Below are 23,940 nucleotides of genomic sequence, written 5' to 3'. Positions count from 1 at the left end.
GGGTAGCTTTAGAGTTATACTTAGAGTTCCTTCTACTAAAGTACTATAAATACTTTGTTGATGCGGGATCATTGGAAGATAGCGAAAATGAGGTACTCTGATGTAGAATTCGTAGGTTTTGAACGAACGAATTAGGGTTTGTAGAATTTTGCAGCGGAATTGTTGATTGTATTGTGAATATATATAATGTGTGCTTTGATGATATTGTGTGGATGTTGTGAGTGAAGAACCGAAAATAAGGGATAGAGATAGCTAAATCTCGTTCTAACCTCGCAAGGTTATAGCTAGATTTGCTATAACTCAGCCTCGCAAGGAAGAGTCCTAATCTAATCTCGCAAGATTGACACAAGTTTTACGAACTGTAAACTTCTTAATTTTATTTCTGAATAATCTGAAAAATAAGGCCACAATCGGTCCTTATTTATAGTCCTACTCGATATCACAATCTGACTCGAGATCTAATTCCTCAACTTATCTTCCAAGCTATCTTTCCTAAACTAACTAAGAAAGCTTATTTAATTATAACTAAGCTACAACCAGATTTGTGGAAACTAAATAAAACTACAATTAGGAAATAACGAAGCTTTCCTAAACTTATTCGAAAACTAATAACAGTATTAAATTAATTAAGCTAATTCTACACAGTTTAGGAAACCTGTGTAACATACACGGCTGGAATTCCGTGTTTCCTACACGACATTGGAAACCGTGCCTTCACTGCTTTCTCCTTTGTTGCACTCCCTTTTCAGCATCGTCACATAACTCGAACCCATTTTGAAACCTTTTGTTATTTGAGTTACATTTCGACTAATGAGTACCTCATTTTCGCTATCTTCCAATGCTCCCGCATAATTCTCTCCTTTTTTTAAAAAAAAAAATTTGCCCTCAAATTTCGAGCCACCTGGATCAAAAACGACCCATAGAAACTTATCCATGATTGTAATTGTGACCCTAAGTAGTGTTCCTTCCAGCTCTTTAATGGCAGTACCTTCCTTGCATCGGATATGAGTTTTGAATCTCGTGTCTTCGTGCCTTCCACCCCACCTCCCTCCTTGCACAAGTGTAGAAAAACTGAAACACTATTTGCTTTTGCTAGTAAGACCACTGTGAGCTTCAAAAAATACCGAATTTAAAAACCAACACCACTGATAATCTTCAACATATAGCTTCTTGTTAATCGCCTTATCAAGCGGAGATTGATAAGGTTATTTGTCGTGAGCACTTGAACAATCATTACCATCTAATAATACCTTACCCAACATCAGATTAGTTTTCTTGGGTTCATGAATAGACATATTTGAAAGTTCCTGAAACGAGGTTACATTAACCCTATCCGAGGTTATAGTACCCTTGGTTGAGGTTATAGTACCCTTGGTCGAGGTTATAGTACTCTTGGTTGAGGTTATAGTACCCTTGGTTGAGGGTTCATTAACCTTGGCTGAGGTTATATTAACCTTTTGTTGTACATCCCCGCCTTCTATGTGCTCCTCTTCTTCATGATTATCATCATCAAAAGGCTCAATTGGACTAGTTTGAAGATGCATATTTCGAACCACAACTTCTGATTGGTCATCGTTACTCATTGGATCGACATCATATGTGATAAACTCACCCTCTCCTTTGGTTTCATCATTCTGGATTTTACACTCTACTGGACTGTTTGGTAATACAAAACAAGGCAACATCTCACCCAATTCTTGTAGTGTAAGTGCTCTCTTTTGCGGGCACTCACTTGCTATGTGCTCATAGCCTTGGCACTTGAAACACCGCCTTGAACTAGCATTCTTAGGCTCCACGACCACACTCTTCCCCTTATCCTTAGGCTCTTCTTTTTCTGGTCCACTCGGGCTCATAGTATGATTGTTATTTTCGAACACAAAATCTGATTTCTTAGACCAATCTTGATTTCTGTATGCTTTCTTACCCTTGTCATGTTTTTCGAATTTAAGAGCCAGCCTGCAAACATCATTAAATCCATCATAATTCTGGATTTCCACCCGTTGTGCTAGGCTCGAATTGAGGCCACGAATAAAACGCGCGGTTCTCAATTCTTCCTTCTCTTCCAAATCGCAAACAATGGACATCTTTTCATATTCCTTGATGTAGTCGGTTACAGACATACTTTCTTGCGCTAAAAATTGGAGCTTTAGGTAGTTTTCTTGCTCGTAATCTTTGGGCAGAAACCGCTTCATGAGATGCTTCTTCAATTTAAGCCAAGATTCAATCTTTGCTTTACCTTCCTTCTTCCTTTGTTTCTTTAAATTCTCGTAACAAAAAGAAGCGTATTTAGTAAGTTTCAGAATTGCTACCTTGAACTGCTTCTTGTCGTCATATTCTTTGTACTCAAACACCCTCTCTGCTTGTCGTACCCAATCTAAGAATTTTTATGGATCCATGTCGCCATTAAAATCAGGAATATCGAGCTTTAAACCTCGATCATCATCGTTCTTGTTCCTCGATTTTTCTTTTGGTTGCTCATCCTCTTCAGATCCGGATGGACTGTCTGAATCCCTTTGCTTCTTTCTCTCTTTGTTCTTTAACATAGTTGCTATCTCCTTTAGAACATAAGACATCTGAGCCATCCCCGTTTTTAACTCGTTATGACCATCTTCCCATGTTTTTGGAGCACCATCTTTGTCGTTAACCATAATTAACGACTTCCCAAGACAGATCTATTAAGGAATAAATCTGAACCTTGCTCTGATACCAATTTGGTGTAGAATTTGTAGGTTTTGAACGAACGAATTAGGGTTTGTAGAATTTTGCAGCGGAATTGTTGATTGTATTGTGAATATAATGTGTGATTTGATGATATTGTGTGGATATTGTGAATGAAGAACCGAAAATAAGGGATAGAGATAGCTAAATCTCGTTCTAACCTCGCAAGGTTATAGGTCGATTTGCTATAACTCAGCCTCGCAAGGAAGAGTCCTAATCTAATCTCGCAAGATTGACACAAGTTTTACGAACTGTAAACTTCTTAATTTTATTTCTGAATAATCTGAAAAATAAGGCCACAATCGGTCCTTATTTATAGTCCTACTCGATGTCACAATCGGACTCGAGATCTAATTCCTCAACTTATCTTCCAAGCTATCTTTCCTAAACTAACTAAGAAAGCTTATTTAATTATAACTAAGCTACAACCAGATTTGTGGAAACTAAATAAAACTACAATTAGGAAATAACGGAGCTTTCCTAAACTTATTCGAAAACTAATAACAGTATTAAATTAATTAAGCTAATTCTACACAGCTTTAGGAAAATCGTGTAACATACACTACTGGAATTCCGTGTTTCCTACACGGCATTGGAAACCATGCCTTCACTGCTTCCTCCTTTGTTGCACTCCCATTTCAGCATCGTCACATAACTCGAACCTATTTTGAAACCTTTTGTTATTTGAGTTACATTTCGACTAATGAGTATGATGCGGGAGCATTGGAAGATAGCGAAAATGAGGTACTCATTAGTCAAAATGTAACTCAAATAACAAAAGGTTTCAAAATGGGTTTAAGTTATGTGACGATGCTGAAATGGGTGATACGGTCGTTTCTATACCAAAAATAAACCTAAAAACAACTAACAGAAGCTAGCAGCAAGTAGGGTCGATCTCCACAGGGAGGCTATTTTGCTAATTATCTGTTTAACTCAATCTGTCAGGATGTCACAGAAATGGGGGTTTAAATGTGATTTTCTAAACGAATAAGAGTAAGGAAAAGAGAATAAGAGAATGGGATTAAACAGATATAGAGAAACAGCTAAGACAAACGGTTCACCATAATCATCCGGTCAAGTAATCTAGGTCTCAGGTCAATGCAAATACGGTCTATGGGGTAACGAACGTCACCTTTCGGTCCTTAATTCACCCTAAAGTGTAAACAGCTTAACTCTCGCCCTCACTGCAATACTCTATTATTCGCTACAAGTCTCGCCTCTTCCAACCTTTCGGTCCAGGTCGAGGATCACTAAGAATTAAATGCCTAATTGCGTCGACTCAATCAGACGGATACAATTAACTGCAGCATTTAACCAACAAAAACAATACCAGCATTAACCCAATAAATCGATTACTCTCCCTTCATAATTATGGATCCCCTATAGTCTTAGCAGAGGGGAATTAGGTACTCATAACCAATGAATTATCAATAACAAGAAATAGATAATTGGAATTCAACATTATAAAAGACTAATAAGAATTGGATTAAAGTGATTACGATAACTAATATAGGGAAGAAGGGATTAGAGCAATAAAATGGATTAAAAGATTAAAGAAGATTAATAACACCAATACAATCTGAATCCGAGTAGCAAAAGTATAAGGGAAGAGCAAAATCCAAAGAACAGTAACAAAGTATATCGTAAAAATGAACGAGAGAAGGGAAGAGGAATACAATTGATCCGAAAAATAGAGAAAAGAAGAACAAAGCAGTCGTCCGTCCCCTCTACTGAGTCCTGAGAATGAATGATATGCTATTAGGTCTAAACTACTCTTATTTATACTAAGTAGTATTATTATTAATCTAATTATTCTCGACAAAAATCTTCTCGCTGTAGCTAGTACTCGATCGACCATAATTGTACTCGATCGAGTACTTTCCAGCGCACGTTTCCTGCTTTGCGCACTGAATTTCAAACGGCTGCCATTTCTTCGTTACTTAGGCAAACAGGGCGATTCCGGTGGCGTTGGAAAGCTAAGAGGACAAACTTTCATCTCCAATTAGAATCACCTGAATATAGGTTGTAGAACTCGAGATATAGCTCTCCAAAGTAGGCACTAGCAATTTGAAGTTCTTCCCTTGCTCGCCTAGCTATCTTTCCTCTTTGCGCATCCCAAAATAGCTACATTCCCGCTCCAAATTCACTCTTCCTCCAAATGCATGCTAAACGGACGGTAAAAGGCTCGATTTAGCTCCTCTTCGGTTAATTCCTGCAAATTACATAAAACGAACCAAAGTAGGATATTCGGGGGTATTTGTAGCTAGATGCTACATAAATAGTACAGAAATGCGTGTAAAAAATGAGGTAAAAACCTTATATAAAAGACACGCATCAAATCTCCCCAAACCAAACCTTTGCTTGTCCCCAAGCAAATATGAATGCAACTAAGAAACAACAAAGGAACGGACCAACGCATCGCCTACAAATCACCCACTAAAACCAATTTAATACAATAATCGACAGAGTGGCAAATGAGAAGTGCAAACGAGTTAAATCAATGTTTCGAACTTACTGAACCGTCGACCTTGCAAGATTCAAAAGATTCGGACTCTCACGGGTCGCTCGTCACTCAAAATTAGGCACAAGGTGAGTATATATGTGAAAGATAGAAAGAAGTAAGACACTCACCTAACTCGACCTATAAGAACATGCATGCAGTTAACATGAATAAAGCCTCTACAACCGTACATATGCAATCCAACCATACTAATGACCAAGACACATGCCGAGGACTTACATTTGGGTAAGTGAGGTAATGGGTAAGAAGGGGCTGAGATGAATTTGGATATGTGGGATTAATAGCCAGGCTAGCAACAATGAATCCAAATATAAACTGCATCCCAACTTCGTACTCAATATAGCAAGATGAAACGGTGCAAAACTATGCACTAAACTCACAAAACACCAGGAATCGTCAACTCCCCATAAGATATAAATAAGACTTGGGAGTGAAAATCTTTGTACAATTCTCATTTCTTTTCCACATGATTTTTTTTCTTTCTTTTTCTTCTTTTCTTGTTTCGTTTTTTTTTTCATTTTTCGTTTCATTTTTTTCAACAATTCTTTTATTTCATTCCCTTTGATTCTTCCACCATCCTCTGAAATCAGATAAAATAACCATATTGCAATAGCACATTCCAACAACTACTCATCACTAGCTCGGCTAAGGTAGGAAGTATTATAGAAAGTAGTTAATAGGACAAAAAGGCAATTTGGCTATGTGGGGTTCATGGGTAGAATGAAATAAAGGGGACTGCCTCTCCTAACATGTGTCACCATCCACAGACCGAATGCATACAGGTATTAAGAAGACCAGACTCATGCTTATGCAAATTGATGTTACATGCCTTAAAGAGAGTACTACTCACATCCTAAATGAAACCGGTCATGAATGTCACCAGTTTATAAAGCTCTAACCTCAGAATGTAATGTAGCTTGCCGACATATTGAATCAAGTCTATTCGTTCAGATAAGAGAGAAACAAAAACTCGTAGATTATGCACATAATCATGCCAACTAAATGTCAAGAATATGCAGGGCTCAAGTAAGGATTCAAAGTAGCGTCAATGTTCAAGCGTTCCGACTTAAATTAAACATGAAATTTTTTTTTGAAATTTTATGATTTTTATGAATTTTTTTTTTATATGATTTTTGAAATTAATTAAAACAACAATGCATGCGAGAATAAATAAACGTGCAAGCAGAAATGCAAGAAACATGCAGACACAGATATGGATGCATACCTCCCCAAACCAAACCGTACAATGCCCTCATTGTACCAAAAATAGGGAAAGAAATGCAAACTGAAGAGGAGAGGATAAATGGAGTCGGAAAAACTTACAAAACGTCATATAGAGGGACCTCCCAAACCGACCATGAACATGGGAGGTCAAAGAAAGTCAAACAAGAGCTCCATAGACGGAAACATCACCGAGTCAAAACTACTCGGTCGAACACTTGGAACAGCTCGATCGAGTAAACTGGCAATGGGATGGATTCGATCGAACAGAAAACCGGTCGATCGAGTAAACTTGCATTTGCTTTTGGTCGATCGAGGACAATTATCACTCGATCGAGTGAAAACTGCCCCAAAAAGTGCTCGATCGAGGACAAAACCACTCGATCGAGTACTTGGTCCTGCAAAACACGCATGCCAAAGCTAGAAAAGCATAAGGAGTTCGTAATACAGCGTCTAAAGTTCAACAAAAAGCTAAAGAGAAATAAATAGTTCAACAAAAGTTCAATAAAACAGTCCGGGCTGCCTCCCGGAGAGCGCTGGTTTATGAGGTCCCGCACGACCTTTTTCCAGATCATCCAAAAGCACAAATCATCGGCCTACTACTAGGCCTCTGACTGGATGCGGTAGCTTCAGCAATCGTCAAGCGGACATCCGGCCTCCACAACTTGGCAATGTAAGAATAGCAGCTTCCCACAGCATCCGGGTCCCAATCTATCACCTCATCAAGCAGCTTTTTCCTAGACGGTGTAGCTTTATCAACACCTCCTCCTGGGTCGTCTATCTAGGCAATTCCAGATTCCAGACTCAGAGCACCCATCTCGCCTCTCGGGTCTGTGAACTTGTCAAGACCTGTAAAAAGAGAAACAAAGCAATGTTCCTCCAATTCGCTCCCAGAATGGGGCAGAGGTGTTACAACAGCAGCGACAATATGTGACTCAGAAGGACTATCAGACGGTATATCAAAGGACTCTTCATGAGGGACATCCTCACATGGCGTGATGTTCATGGGTTCCCTAGGGTCATCAGACTTAGTAAAAACCAAGTCCTCCCCTCCGACCTGAAAGGTAAGTGTCCCAACCCCGACATCGATAATTGCGCCAGCAGTGCACAAAAATGGTCTTCCCAAAATAACGGGAATGTTACGGTCCTCGGGTATATTTAAGACAATAAAATCTAAGGGAATAAAGAAATTCCCGATCCTAACAGGTACATCATGTAGAGCTCCTTTGACCCGAACATAAGAATGGTCACTAGTGAATCGTTTTAGCGCGTGTGAACTTTGTCAACCCAAATTTCAAGGCAAGAGACAAAGGTAAAACGTTAATACTAGCTCCTAGGTCACATAAAGCACTATCAATTGAATGGGTCCCTATTGAACATGGTATAGAAAAACGACCTGGTCGACATTTTGGGCGGGTCCCATTTCAAGAAGTGCACTACACTCTTCATCATAGCAACATTCATTACCGCCTTAACATCACTAATATCCTTCTTAGACCAATTAATTTGACCAATAAATTCAGAATAAGAGGGTACACGGGCAATCATCGCTTTGTAGTGATCAAATGACATTGAGATCTCGGATCATCCAGAATGCACGGTGTGGTAGCAATTGTTGTGGATAAGGAACCCAATGAATAGGAGTTGACTATATGTTCCTTTTTATCGTCATTAGAAATAGGCATTATTGACGATCGCTCGCTTCATAGCAAGGCAATTCGATCGAGGTATCACAAAGATGCTCAATCGAGAGCTTTCTTCACTCATATTGCTCGATCGAATGATCCACAGAGACTGCTCGATCCAGATTTTGTTCTTCGGCCGTGCTCGATCGAATGACCTTGTGATCGTTCGATCGAGGTTCTCCTTCCCAAAGAGTGATCGATCGAACATTATCCGAGTCCGCTTGATCGTGGTGATCCTTCCACCTTCGTTCGATCGACCTATGTTAGTCACTCGATTGAGTGATTCCTCCCGACAGGTTTAAATCTTCGCATAAACTCTTGAAGTACGATAGGAATTCGTCATCCGAGTCATACAAATCATTCTCAACATTGGGTGACACGGGTTCTTAATGAGACGGAATGGTGTCGGTGTTGATAGCATACACCGTCTCATATTGCTCTTGGATTTGCTCGACAAATAGTTGGTTCACCCAAGCCCGTAGCTTCAGATACGGATGGCAAATTCCTCACCAAGTGCCCTTATCATTGACTTAACTTCTTCAAATTTCCTCATCATTCCGAGCAAGTGCGGGGTTGGTTGCGGTGGAGACAAATAACAAGGTCATGATAGCCTTGTTGCAAAGAACGGTTGTGGTCGAGGAGCGACATCATAGTAATTACCACAACCCCAAGAATCTTTCCTCTCCCAATTGGCGATTTTTCAGGTTTGAGCCTCAAACCGAGCAATAAGCTCGGAAACGGACGTCATCTTGGCAAAGAATCGAAGGTACTCAAGCCTTCCTTCGATAATCTTTCTCTAAAAACCGACTAATAGACCTGTAGACCTATCAAAACAAAGATCAAGAAAAAGATTAGAACGGCCTCAAGGTACTCGGTCTTCCCTTGAGGCGAAAAACATAAAATTAAAATGATAAAAGTGTCGCCTCCCCGGCAACGGCGCCAAAATTTGATACGGTCGTTTCTGTACCAAAAATAAACCTAAAAACAACTAACAGAAGCTAGCAGCAAGTAGGGTCGATCTCCACAGGGAGGCTATTTTGCTAATTATCTGTTTAACTCAATCTGTCAGGATGTCACAGAAATGGGTGTTTAAATGTGATTTTCTAAACTAATAAGAGTAAGGAAAAGTGAATAACAGAAAGGGATTAAACAGATATAGAGAAACAGCTAAGACAAACGGTTCACCATAATCATCCGGTCAAGTAATCTAGGTCTCAGGTCAATGCAAATACGGTCTAAGGGGTAACGAACGTCACCTTTCGGTCCTTAATTCACCCTAAAGTGTAAAAATGCACTTAACTCTCGCCCTCACCGCAATACTCTATTGTTCGCTACAAGTCTCGCCTCTTCCAACCTTTCGGTCCAGGTCGAGGATCACTAAGAATTAAATGCCTAATTGCGTCGACTCAATCAGACGGATACAATTAACTGCAACATTTAACCAACAAAAACAATACCAACATTAACCCAATAAATCGATTACTCTCCCTTCATAATTATGGATCCCCTATAGTCTTAGCAGAGGGGAATTAGCTACTCATAACAAATGAATTATCAATAACAAGAAATAGATAATTGGAATTCAACATTATAAAAGACTAATAAGAATTGGATTAAAGTGATTACGATAACAAATATAGGGAAGAAGGGATTAGAGCAATAAAATGGATTAAAAGATTAAAGAAGATTAATAACACCAATACAATCTGAATCCGAGTAGCAAAAGTATAAGGGAAGAGCAAAATCCAAAGAACAGTAACAAAGTATATCGTAAAAATGAACGAGAGAAGGGAAGAGGAATACAATTGATCCGAAAAATAGAGAAAAGAAGAACAAAGCAGTCGTCCGTCCCCTCTACTGAGTCCTGAGAATGAATGATATGCTATTAGGTCTAAACTACTCTTATTTATACTAAGTAGTATTATTATTAATCTAATTATTCTCGACTAAAATCTTCTCGCTGTAGCTAGTACTCGATCGACCATAATTGTACTCGATCGAGTACTTTCCAGCGCACGTTTCCTGCTTTGGGCACTGAATTTCAAACGGCTGCCATTTCTTCGTTACTTAGGCAAACAGGGCGATTCCGGTGGTGTTGGAAAGGTAAGAGGACAATCTTTCATCTCTAATTAGAATCACCTGAATATCAGTTGTAGAACTCAAGATATGGCTCTCCAAAGTAGGCACTAGCAATTTGAAGTTCTTCCCTTGCTCGCCTAGCTATCTTTCCTCTTTGCGCATCCCAAAATAGCTACATTCCCGCTCCAAATTCACTCTTCCTCCAAATGCATGCTAAACGGACGGTAAAAGGCTCGATTTAGCTCCTCTTCGGTTAATTCCTGCAAATTACATAAAACGAACCAAAGTAGGATATTCGGGGGTATTTGTAGCTAGATGTTACATAAATAGTACAGAAATGCGTGTAAAAAATGAGGTAAAAACCTTATATAAAAGACACGCATCAATGGGAGTGCAACAAAGGAGGAAGCAGTGAAGGCACGGTTTCCAATGCCGTGTAGGAAACACGGAATTCCATCCGTGTATGTTACACAGTTTTCCTAAACTGTGTAGAATTAGCTTAATTAATTTAATACTGTTATTAGTTTTCGAATAAGTTTAGGAAAGCTCCGTTATTTCCTAATTGTAGTTTTATTTAGTTTCCACAAATCTGGTTGTAGCTTAGTTATAATTAAATAAGCTTTCTTAGTTAGTTTAGGAAAGATAGCTTGGAAGATAAGTTGAGGAATTAGATCTCGAGTCAGATTGTGACATCGAGTAGGACTATAAATAAGGACTGGTTGTGGCCTTATTTTTCAGATTATTCAGAAATAAAATCAAGAAGTTTACAGTTCGTAAAACTTGTGTCAATCTTGCGAGATTAGATTAGGACTCTTCCTTGCGAGGCGGAGTTATAGCAAATCGAGCTATAACCTTGCGAAGTTAGAACGAGATTTAGCTATCTCTATCCCTTATTTTCGGTTCTTCATTCACAATATCCACACAATATCATCAAATCACACATTATATTCACAATACAATCAACAATTCCGCTGCAAAATTCTACAAACCCTAATTCGTTTGTTCAAAACCTACGAATTCTACATCATTTGTATTGTTATCAATAGTGTTAGCTAGCTAGACGGTATGTATAACATTCAATAATACAAATAAATCTAGTTTATATCAATTAGCTAGTTTTATTTCGTACATATTCCATCTGTCCCAATCAATTGTTGTACTTTGGTTTTGGCACAAAGACGAAGGAAAGAGGAAGAACCAATTACTAAATAATAAGTGAAACAAATTAAGTGTGAATAATCAAATTGTTCATCAAGTTCATTCTTAAAATAGAAAGGACAATAACTCAAGAGACACCCAATATGAAAAAGGACAACAAATGACTGTGACAAAGGGAGTAGTACTTACTATGTAAAAATTTTATTCATTCACTATTCTACCAAGTTCATCGTTTGTCGCTCTCTCAAAAAGTAATAATAATACATTATTGATCAATATTCTATTATAAAATGTCACCAACAAAAAAACATTTTCATTTTTAATATTAAAAATATTCGATAAAAAGAGGTTTAATGGCTAAATTGTACGGAGTATAATTTCTCTCTTCCAACATTATTTTACACAATGTAAAGATAGTCTTTTTAGTCGTATATATAAGGCTAATGCCAAATGACATATTGTTCCATTTCAGTCATTTATTTACCTATTTTGTTAGGTGTCTCATTCATTCGTTTACTTTTTTGAAATAGTTTTTCATGAATAATTAGATCATTCGTAAGTTTATTTGTTCACTTGTCATTCACTAACAATATCTATAAGACAAGTGGTCCTCTCCATTCTTCTTGTCTTTGTGCCAAATCTAAAGGTAAATAAATAATGAGGACAGAAAAAGAGTTGCGAATACGCATTAAAAAAACTAATTAAGTACGCTCGTAGCACCTCGACTAATTGGATGATTAGATTACAACTTGTGTGCAATTAAATCACACAACAATCATGTGAGAGAGAGAGAGAGAGAGAGAGAGAGAGAGAAATCCTTCTAAAATAAAAATAATAGTAATATCATTATTAAACCAACAACAATGAGTGTCGTCAACCCAAACGCCACAACCACCATCCTGGACCACCACACACCACCATCCCCTGGAACTGTTGTCATCCCACCGACCGCCTTATTACCCACCCTTTCCATCCCCTCTCGAGTCGGCACTTGCGCACTGACGATCACCGCCCTCCCCCTTACCAACCACCATCTCCACCGCCATCCCTCAAGCCAACTCTGCCACAAAAAAAACCGCCAACAACCACCTACAAATCTGCCTTAACAAATTCCATCCTCAAACCCCAACAATTTCCCGATAAACCCAAATTCCCTTTATTTTCCCCAATTCTGGAAAATTCCCAGAAAAAACCCGATCCCGCAATTGCTCTACCCCCAACAAGTGATTAATTCAATCAAATGCAAATGGGAAAACACCCTTATCATCAAATTGAACGGGAAATCAATTGATTCCGGCCACCTCGCCGCTTCCATCAAGACTCTTTGGAATTGTAAGAAGCACCCTCAACTCATTGGCCTCGGCAAAGGATTCTACTCCTATAAACCCGAATCACCCACGGATCTTGCTAACATATCCGATAATGGTCCCTGGTTCATACAAGGACATTATTTCCATGTCCAACCGTGGAAACCCAACTTTCAACCTTCCATGGCGTCAATTACAACCATTCCCACTTGGTTAATCCTTCCTGAGCTCCCCATAGAGTACCACCGTCATGTATCCTAAAAGCTATTGGGAATTCAATTGGGATTTTTATAAAACACGACCCCAATGGTTTGAACAGAAATAATGCCAGGTTTGCCCGTATCTCGGTTCACCTGGATCAAGCTAAGCCGATCCCAAACAAGGTCTGGCTTGGAAATTTTTGCCAGGAAATCAAGTTGGTCGATAAACAAATTTATTGCGGTATTTGCTATGGGTTCTGCAAAGGACTTTGTTCGAACTCCGACAGTCGAACCCCGGTTGAGGCTACTCAAAGCAATGGTGATAGTGACAAATCCTCTTTGCAGCCTGTTGCTAACTCCAAAAAGGACCCATCCCTTTCTCATTCTGAAAATTGGACCATTGTCCCTTTTCATGACTCTGGTAAAGTTCATTTCTCTTCTCCTAAATTACACTCAACCCCCCCTTTAGGAAAGCCTACCCCTGTCCCTTCTGATTTGTACTCTGACATTAACCCCACTTCCCCCTTTTCCCTCTTCAACTTTAACTTTAATCAGTTTTTTGATTTTCCCTCCCTCTCCTATATCCTTAACCAACCATTACTCACCCCTCCACTGCCCATTTTCTCCCTCCCTCTCCTTAACTCAAAATCTCCATCCTTTCCCCCTCCAAAAAATGTCGAACTCAACCTCCCAGACTCAAGAAGACCCGAACCAGACTACCCTGCCGACACCGCTCCCTTTCCTTGTCCCAACAACCTACATACCACCCTCGCCCCTGTTTCAACCCCCACCACCACCACGGAAAAAAATCACCCTTCTCCTCTTTCACCCGGAAGCGATTCCAGAGGACTACTTCCAACCCCCACCACTCACCCAACCAGAGCTACCTATCAACGAGACCACCTTCACTTACGAACGTCGCCTCGTCTCGCGTCAAGTAACCGTACCCAACTTCCGGTCCATTCTCGCAAATCCACACAACCCGCCCCCACCTTGCAAAAACATTTGCCTCATAAACACCCGGATGCTCTCGGGTTGCCTCCACCCGGCCCATCTACCCGACCTCTCAGACTTACCCAATCTGCCTCCGGTACTAACTTGCTTCTTGATGTGGTTCCTCAATCATCATCACCACCTTCACCCGTCCCTGGTTGTACCACCGGAGCTGCAATTTCTGCTGAATCCTATTCCTATCTTGCCTCAATTGAGAAAAATCTATCTATTGAATTCGACATCCAAGGACCTCTGGGTAGCGAGCTTCGCGAATGCAGTAGTGAACTTTCGTACTGCCAACCGCCTGAAAGCTCTGGACTTATGGTGCAGCTAGGACAGGCTACCAAACACAGCGCACAAGAAGCTACTTTTAACCTTGTGTGAGCTGAAAAACACCCCCAACCCTTCACACCCAGACCACGGGTTAGGCGTGGACATGGCCGAGGCCAACTGGAGAGCTCAAACCGAGCTAAATGACTTGTTCTTTGTCCCGCCAAACATGAATATCCTATTCTGGAAATGTCGCGGTATTGCGAGGCCCTTCTTCCGCACCCACCTTGCCTACCTCATCAATGCTCATAACCCCTCCATTGTCATCCTCTCTGAAACTCGGGTTACCTCCCCCAACTCTCTAACCATTGTGCGCAAGTTACCTTTTGGCTCGTTTGAGGTTCTGGATCCAGTGGGCTTTACTGGCGGTATCATCATTTTGTGGAATTCGGGCAAGGCAGCAGTCACTCTTCTCAACAAACACAATCAACTATTAAATGTGGTGGTTCAGGTACCCCTTACTTCCTTTAATTTTCTCCTTTCTGCTGTCTACGCTAGTAGGAAATTCCGTATGCGTCGAACACTTTGGACTGAGCTCGTGAATATGTCCGACACTCATAACCTCCCTTGGGTTTGCTTAGGAGACTTCAATGAAGTCACCTGCCCATCCGACAAACTTGGGAGCCGCGGAATAAAATTAAACAGAACCGACTTGTATAAGAACGCTTTAGACTCTTGTGACCTCATTGACATCGGGTTCTCTGGACCCAAGTTCACATGGACCAACAGAAGGTGTATTAACCCTATTTTGGAAAGACTTGACCGGGTTTGGGTGAACCATTTGTGGCTTGACCAGTACCCCAACTCCCATAACCTTCACTTGACTCGTCTCTCCTCGGACCATTGCCCTATCATCCTAAAAACTTCCCTTCCCCCCCCCCCCCACCCCGTGATTAAACCCTTAAAATTTAAAGGTTTCTGGAACCATGATCCCTCCTTCCTCCCCCTTGTTTCCTCGACTTGGCCCTCCCTGTGCGGCTGCCCCCATACCAAACTCACTAGCCTTAGCCTCACCCTTACCGACTGGGCTGCCGCTACCTTTGGTAGTCTTCCCAAAATGAAAAAGAAACTCTCCTCCCAAATCCTTGGGGTCCAGAAAGACCTTTGTAACCACCCCACCTCTAGGTTTCTCATTGACCTCAATGACTCTCTCACCCATGACCTTAACTGTGTCCTTGACTTTGAACATCATTATTGGAGGGATAGGTCCCACATTAGCTGGCTTACCGATGATGACCGAAACACTTCCTTTTTTCAGAAATCTATCACCCTTCATAGATGCTTCAACCGTATACTTTCCCTGACTAATGATGTGGGTTCAACCATTTCTGGCCATGACGCTCTCAATAGTCATATTACTCAATATTTTGCCAAGCTTTTTACCTCCGAGAAAGAATTCACTCTCCTTCCCCCTTCCTCTAGGTCCCTTAGTACTGGGACCACCTACATCACTACCTTCACGATCCCTTCCGAAGAGGAAATTAGATCTGCTCTGTTTTCTCTCGGCTCCAACAAAGCCCCCGGACCCGACGGATTCCACGCGGGTTTTTTTAAAAGATGCTGGGACATCATTAAACCAGATGTAACACCCCCATACTCCAAGTGCCTTACCAGGACCACCCAGGTATAAGGATGTTACCATCTCGGTTACCCGAGGCAATGATAATCAAATAAACAATAATGAAACAACGTTTAAATAGAAATACTTTAGTGAAAGGTTACAATCTCAAAACCAAAACCAAAAGTACGAATACATGTTCTCAAACCGACGCTTCATTGATTTAATCGAAATGTTTATGAAAACTACTAAGCTACAAATGAAGACTCCTATCATCGACCGTGGCACATCCCAAATATCCCGACTCAACTCATACCTGCTCAATATCTGCTCACCATCCCCGAATGGATCACCACAGGTTTTAAAACAATAAACGGGTCGATTATTTACATAATTTATAAAACCAACAATACAAGAACTAATACTTTCAAACAATCATACACAATCATCCACTCCACTCCATCTCCGTCACCGACCGTCCACCGGACCACCACCGCCAAAGGGGGGACCGCACCACCCACCAAATCCCGCTCAACATACCGAGCGATAATCCTATCCCATTAATGTGCACATCCCCTTCCGTGGCGGGTTCCACGAAGGGCAAAACTAGGGCGTGATGCCACTCCCGCAAGTGACTCCACTCAGCCGAGAACGCATCTCGAGAACCAGAGACAAACAATCACAATCACAATACAATATAACAACCGTCTGAATCAATCAACAACACTAACTACAGCACAATCACCACACGTTATGTAAGTAATACTGAGTAGGGAAACCCTACATGGAAAGCACAACAATCAGACGATCTCACAGCTGTTATCAAAAAGCTTCCTCTACGAATCCTCCTCCTAATATACAAACACATAATCACTACCAATCATACAAACAACAAAACCCCCAAATCCCCCAAACTAAGCTTTAACCAACTTTAAAAAAACATCATAAAAATGGTATATAGGTCTTACCCTCGACGCAAGGATCACAACGGTATAAAGGAAAGTGAAATCCGACCTTCCAAGCTCCGGGATTTGCCAACAATGCGATTAAAGCTAATGACGTAGTTTGCTTTCTCTTCTCACAGTGATTAGGTTTTGAAAAGTGATTTAAGAACAATGACGGAAGTATTATATACTCTAATCGCATTATTAACAACACCTGAGAAAACAGCCCCCGTAAACCGGCTACTCGATCGAGTAGCTAAGGTACACAATCGAGTGCCCCCTTACTCGATCGAGTACCCACGTTACTCGATCGAGTACCCAACAGGTCAGAAACTATTTTAATACGCAACACGCTCTTACTCGACAGAGTAAGGCCTACTCGATAGAGTACCCCAAGACTCATAAATACGTAGTATTACAGTCTTCCCTCCTTAAAAAGAACTTCGTCCCCGAAGTTCAAACCACAACAAAACAAAGACACACATTACGCATGCCCGACTCAACGACCAAAACAAACTCAACATAAAACATGTTACCAACCCAAACTCAACCCGACTCAACGACAACAACTATACCGACACAACATAAGAAGGGTATAAAACTCATAAAAACTCTTTGCGATCATCTCCTACCCCCCCTAAAAGAAACAAGGTTATGTCCCCGTAACCACACATACCTGATCAAAAAGGAAAGGGTAACGCTCTATCATGGCATCCTCTGCCTCCCATGTAGCTTCCTCAGTCTCGTGGTTAGACCAAAGGATCTTAAGCAAGACTGTCTCGCCACTCCTAGTCTTCCTAACCTTCCTGGTCAAGAATCGCTTAGGTACCTCAAGATATGATAAAGACTCATCTAGCTCTAAGCTCTCTGCCTCTAACACATGTGACGGGTCACTCACATACTTCCGCAGATGCGATACATGAAACACATTATGCACTCTCTCTAACGCAATTGCCCGGTAAAGCCGCGATAAGCAACCTTCCCAACTCGCTCTAAGATCTCATAAGGTCCGATGAACTTCGACTCACTTGCCTTTCTTCCCAAATCTCATAACCCCACGCATAGGAGACACTTTCAGAAGAACCTTATCCCCAACCTGAAACTCTATATCCCGGCGATGTAGATCTGCATAACTATTTTGCCTATCCTGAGCTGCTCTCATCCGTTCCTTGATCATCTTAATCTGTTCAACCATCTCATGTACCATCTCTGGTCCTAGAACCACTGCCTCAGCACTATCGTCCCAACAAATCGGACTCCTGCATCTCCTCCCATATAAAGCCTCAAACGGTGCCATGCCAATACTAGTGTGATAGTTGTTGTTGTAAGAAAACTATATCAAATCCAACCTCTGTTCCCAGCTACCACCAAAGTCCATCACACAAGCCCGTAACATATCCTCAAGAGTTTTGATTGTTCTCTCAGTCTGACCGTCTGTCGCAGGATGAAAAGCTGTACTCATCTTCAACGTTGTTCCCAAAGATTCCTGCAACTCTTTCCAAAACCTAGAGATAAATCTCGCATCTCTGTCAGACACTATGTCCTTAGGGACTCCATGTAACTTAAGCACATTCTTCCTATAGGCCATAGCTAATTGTGCTTTAGTCCATGTATCTTTCATTGGCACAAAGTGAGCTGACTTGGTCAGTCAATCCATTATTACCCATATCATGTTGTTACCATGTTGACTCTTTAGCAAACCCACGATAAAATCCATAGAAATGGATTCCCACTTCTACTCAGGTACCTCTAAAGACTGAATCTTACCTTGTGGTCGTCGCTGTTCCCCTTTAACTCTCTGGCATGTCAAACAACGGGCCACAAACTCTGCTGTTTCTTTCTTCATCCCAGGCCACCAAAACGTGTTCTTCAAATCCTTGTATAGCTTGTCACCACCTGGATGTACTGAATATGGTGTACAATGTGCCTCTGTCATGATTGTCTTTTTCGGCTCCTCATCATTAGGGACACACCACCTACCATTGAACCTCAAACTAACATCTGTATGAATGGAGAATCGAGACACTCTCCCTTTCTCTACTCCAGCTCTCCACTCAAACATCTTAGGATCCAAAGCCTGTTTACCATGAATATCCTCATAAAGATCAGGCTGTACTGTCAAATCTCCCACAACATCTCCTCTTTGCATCATATGTATACCAAACTTCCCCACCTCATCTCTCAACCTCATAAAAGATAGAGCTGTACACAAAGATTATACACTCTTCCTACTCAAAGCATCTGCAACAACATTGGCTTTCCCTTCATGGTAGATGATATCCATGTCATAATTGCCAATCAGCTCCATCCACCTCCTCTGTCTCATGTTCAAATCCTTTTGAGTGAAGATGTACTTGAGACTCTTGTGATCTGAAAATACCTTAAAGGTCGCCCCATAAAGGTAATGTCTCCAAATATTGAGAGCAAACACTACTGCACCCAACTCTAGATCATGTGTAGGGTAATTCTCCTCATACGGCTTCAATTGCCTAGAAGCATAGGCAATCACCTTACCGTTCTGCATCAACACACATCCCAACCCATTCTTTAAGGCATCTGTATAAACCTCAAAGTTCTCGATCCCTTCAGGCAATGCTAAGATAGGAGCTGTGGTCAAACGCTCCTTTAATGTTTGGAACGCCTTCTCATAACTCTCATCCCAACGAAACCTGATTTCTTTCCTCATCAAAGTTGTCATAGGTCTAGCTATCTTGGAGAAATCTTTCACGAACCGTCTGTAATATCCAGCTAAACTCGAGAAACTCCTAATCTCAGCAACATTCTTTGGTGCTTCCCACTTTGTCACTGCCTCAATCTTCGCCGGATCCACAGCTACTCCCTCCTTAGAGATCACATGCCCCAGAAAAGCAACTTTCTCTAGCCAGAACTCACACTTGGACAGCTTAGCATACAACTCATGCTCCCTCAGAGTCTGCAACACAATCCTCAGATGCTCCTCATGCTCCTCCTTAGTCTTAGAGTAGACTAAGATGTCATCGATAAACACCACCACGAACTTGTCCAAAAACTGTCTGAAGATTTTGTTCATCAAATCCATAAACACAGCCGGTACATTAGATAACCCAAACGGCATCACCACGTACTCATAATGACCATACCTCGATGTGAAAGCGGTCTTTGGTATGTCCATCTCTCTAATCTTCACCTGATGGTATCCCGACCTCAAATCAATCTTGGAAAAGACTGATGCACCACTTAACTGATCAAACAGGTCATCTATCCTTGGCAAATAATACTTATTCTTCACTGTCACTCGGTTCAGCTCTCTGTAATCTATGCACAACCTCAAACTCCCATCTTTCTTCTTCACGAAAAGAACTGGTGCTCCCCACGGCGATACACTAGGTCTAATGTATCCCTTCTCTATCAGATCATCTAACTGTTTCCTGAGCTCCTCCATCTCTTTAGGACCCATCCATTACGGTGCCTTAAAGATTGGCCTCGTCCCCGGTTTCAACTCAACGGTGAAATCTATCTCCCTCTTCGGTGGCAACCCCGGAATCTCCTCTGGAAAAACATCTGCGAACTCTCCCACCACCGGTATCTGATCAACTATCGGACTCTCTATCCGGTCATCTCTCACATGGCACAAGATCAAAGGGCACCCCTTCCTCAGATAAGACTTCAAGGTGACAGCTGCAATCAACTTAACTTTGGGTTTGACTAGAAACCCACGATAAGACACACTAACACCCTTAGGCCCTCTCAAAGACACTTTCTTTTGATGACAGTCTATCTTAGCTTTATACTTTCCTAACCAATCCATCCCGACTATCATCTCAAAACCGTCAAAAGGAAACTCTAGCAAGTCTACGAGTAGATCAACTTGCCCAACTATCATAGATACATCTCTAAACAACCTCCCACATGATACGGACTCACCCGAAGGTATAAAAAATTTCTCACTTACAGACTCATATACCCTCAAACCCAACCGTTTAACATGACTCGAAGATACAAACGACTGAGACGCCCCCGAATCAAACAAAACAAAGGTATGAATACCGTTAACAAGAAAAGTACCGGTGATAACATGTGCATCCTCCTCACCGCTTTCTTGTCCATCATGAACAACTTTCCACCGGTCTTCCGTCCACCTCCCCGAACAAGATCTTGGTGATGTGGTCGGCTTAGCACCCGACCCCTGATTGTTGTTGTTGTTCGTAGCTGGTTTCTGATAAGAATTACCGCCATTGCGGTTACCTCCACCCTGATAGCTCTGACTTCCCCGGTTAGACCATGACCCACCTGGTCTGTTGCTCGCATAACTCTGTGCAGGTCCTTGATAATAGCTCCCCCGAGCCGACCCCTGAAAAGCTCCTGGTGCACTCGTGCACTCATGTCTCTTGTGGCCTACACCGCCACAGCCATAGCAGGTCATCCCCCAACTACCACTACCACTCACACGGCCACGCCCATAGGAAGCCCCAGTACTGAATCCTGACCCAGAAGAAAACCCCTTAGCTTGATTGTGGTTGCCTTTCTTTTGACTAGATTGGCCTCCACCCTCACTCTCAGCTTTTCTTTTCTCACTCACTCTCTCCTGAGCCATCTCAACCAGCCTCTCAGCTCTCCCATCCCTCTCATAAGCTTCCTTAACATCGGTAAGGACTCCCACGGGTAACTTATCCATAATCTTGGGTGTCAACCCTCTCTCAAACCTCAGCGCCAGGTTCTCCTCACTCAAACCCATATCCTCAGCATACCTAGACTTCTCATTAAACTGCTTGTAATACTCAGCAACTGACATATCAGATGTCATCTTAAACCCATCAAACTCCTCTCTCAGCTTACTCCTCACATGTTCCGGTACAAACTCCTTCCTCATAGCTCTCTGAAACTCGTCCCAAAGTATAGCAGGTAAGCCCTGGTTCGCATACATCTCCCTAGCACTCACCTTCACCGTATCCCACCACTTGTCAGCTGCGTCCCTCAGGTAGAACGCAGCTTGTTCTACTCTCATCTCATCAGGACAATGAACCAGGTCTAGAATATTCTCCATCTCACGATGCCAGTTGTCAAGAAGGTTTGGTTCCCCGGTTCCCGTGTACTCTTTTGGGTTAAACCTCGCTATATAGAGACTGATCTTAGAGTGATCAACCTCCTTATCCTTATTCACTTTCTTTAAGGCCTCAGTGAGAGCATCTTGGTGCTCCAACATCTTAACGATATCATCCATATTCATGGTCTCAGCTCTCGCATAATACGCGTTTCTCTTGGGCGGCATCTTGAAACTATATAAGAAAGGGTAGACATAAACATACGCACTAAAACCTCAAAACACGAAAACAGGCTGCCCAGAACACACTCGATCGAGTGCCCAAACCTACTCGATCGAGTAAGAGGCTACTCGATCGAGTGCCCAACATACTCGATCGAGTGCCTCGACTCCAGAACCCAAACAGACCTTCTGACCTCTAACATACTCGACCGAGTAGCCCGGCTACTCGATCGAGTGACCCCCTACTCGATCGAGTGCCCGAGGTACTCGATAGAGTGCCCCAAAAACACGATTCTGGATTCAAAATCGTCAAATACCCACTCGATCGAGTTAAACCCACTCGACCGAGTATCTCACCTACTCGATCGAGTACCCACCTACTCGATCGAGTCATGCTGACTCGCATAAACTACCCGCATGTTATCTCACATCTCCCAATATACTAAGCAACATTATAAACGCAACATGTGATATAGCTAAGCATGCAATTCTACCAAGCTTTTCATATAATCAACGAAATAGTTATGTCATATTATCAAACGCCACATAGTAATCATCCAACATGCTTTTCTATTCCAACAACAGTTGTATATACTTCACCAATCTTTCATTCATAAACTCAACCTCCTACTCCAAACATCCAACAATTACGACATACTTCATCACATCCATACACAAGCTAACAAACAACACATACGACTTGACATACACCTCCCCCATGTGACCGGTTCAAAATTGTAGGGCGATTTCGCGACTTTAGGACGTCTCCCAAGCCTTTGCATTAGCTCCTACAACCTTTACCCCGGATTCATTTTAATTGACTCCCTATATTCATTAGGTTCAGTGGTTACAGGTTTCAGGATCGTTGCTCTGATACCATTTTGTAACACCCTCATACTCCAAGTACCTTACCAGGACCACCCAGGTATAAGGATGTTACCATCTTGGTTACCCGACGCAATGATAATCAAATAAACAATAATGAAACAACGTTTAAATAGAAATACTTTAGTGAAAGGTTACAATCTCAAAACCAAAACCAAAAGTACGAATACATGTTCTCAAACTAACTGTCTACTGATTTAACTGAAATGTTTATGAAAACTACTAAGCTACAGCGGAAGACTCCTATCATCAGACCGTGGCACATCCCAACTATCCCAAGACTCAACTCATACCTGCTCAATATCTCGCTCACCATCCCCGAATGGATCACCGCAGTTTTAAAACAATAAACGGGGTCGATTATTTTACATAATTTATATAACCAACAATACAGTAACCAATACAGCTCAAACAATCATACACAATCATCCACTCCACTCCATCTCCGTCATCGACTATCCACTGGACCAGCCCTGCCAGTGGGGGACCGCAGCCGTACCCACCAAATCCCGCTCAACATACCGAGCGATAATCCTGTCCCATTAATGTGCACATCCCCTTCCGTGGCGGGTTCCACGAAGGGAAAAACTAGGGCGTGATGCCACTCCCGCAAGTGACTCCACTCAGCCGAGAACGCATCTCGAGAACCAGAGACAAACAATCACAATCACAATACAATATCACAACCGTCTGAATCAATCAACAACACTAACTACAGCACAATCACCACACGTTATGTAAGTAATACTGAGTAGGGAAACCCTACCGGAAAGCACAACAATCGGACGATCTCACAAACAAGTTATCAAAAAGCTTCCTCTACGAATCCTCCTCCTAATATACAAACACATAATCACTACCAATCATACAAACAACAAAACCCCCAAATCCCCCAAACTAGGGTTTAACCAACTTTAAAGAAACATCATAAAAATGGTATATAGGTCTTACCCTCGACGCAAGGATCACAACGGTATAAAGGAAAGTGAAATCCGACCTTCCAAGCTCCGAGATTTGTCAACAATGCGATTAAAGCTAATGACGTAGTTTGCTTTCTCTTCTCACAGTGATTAGGTTTTGAAAAGTGATTTAAGAACAA

Source organism: Silene latifolia, chromosome 8 (genome assembly GCF_048544455.1).
Source record: "Silene latifolia isolate original U9 population chromosome 8, ASM4854445v1, whole genome shotgun sequence".
Classification (NCBI taxonomy): domain Eukaryota; kingdom Viridiplantae; phylum Streptophyta; class Magnoliopsida; order Caryophyllales; family Caryophyllaceae; genus Silene; species Silene latifolia.
The sequence above is the reverse complement of the archived record's forward strand: the minus strand, read 5'-3'. Positions refer to the sequence as shown.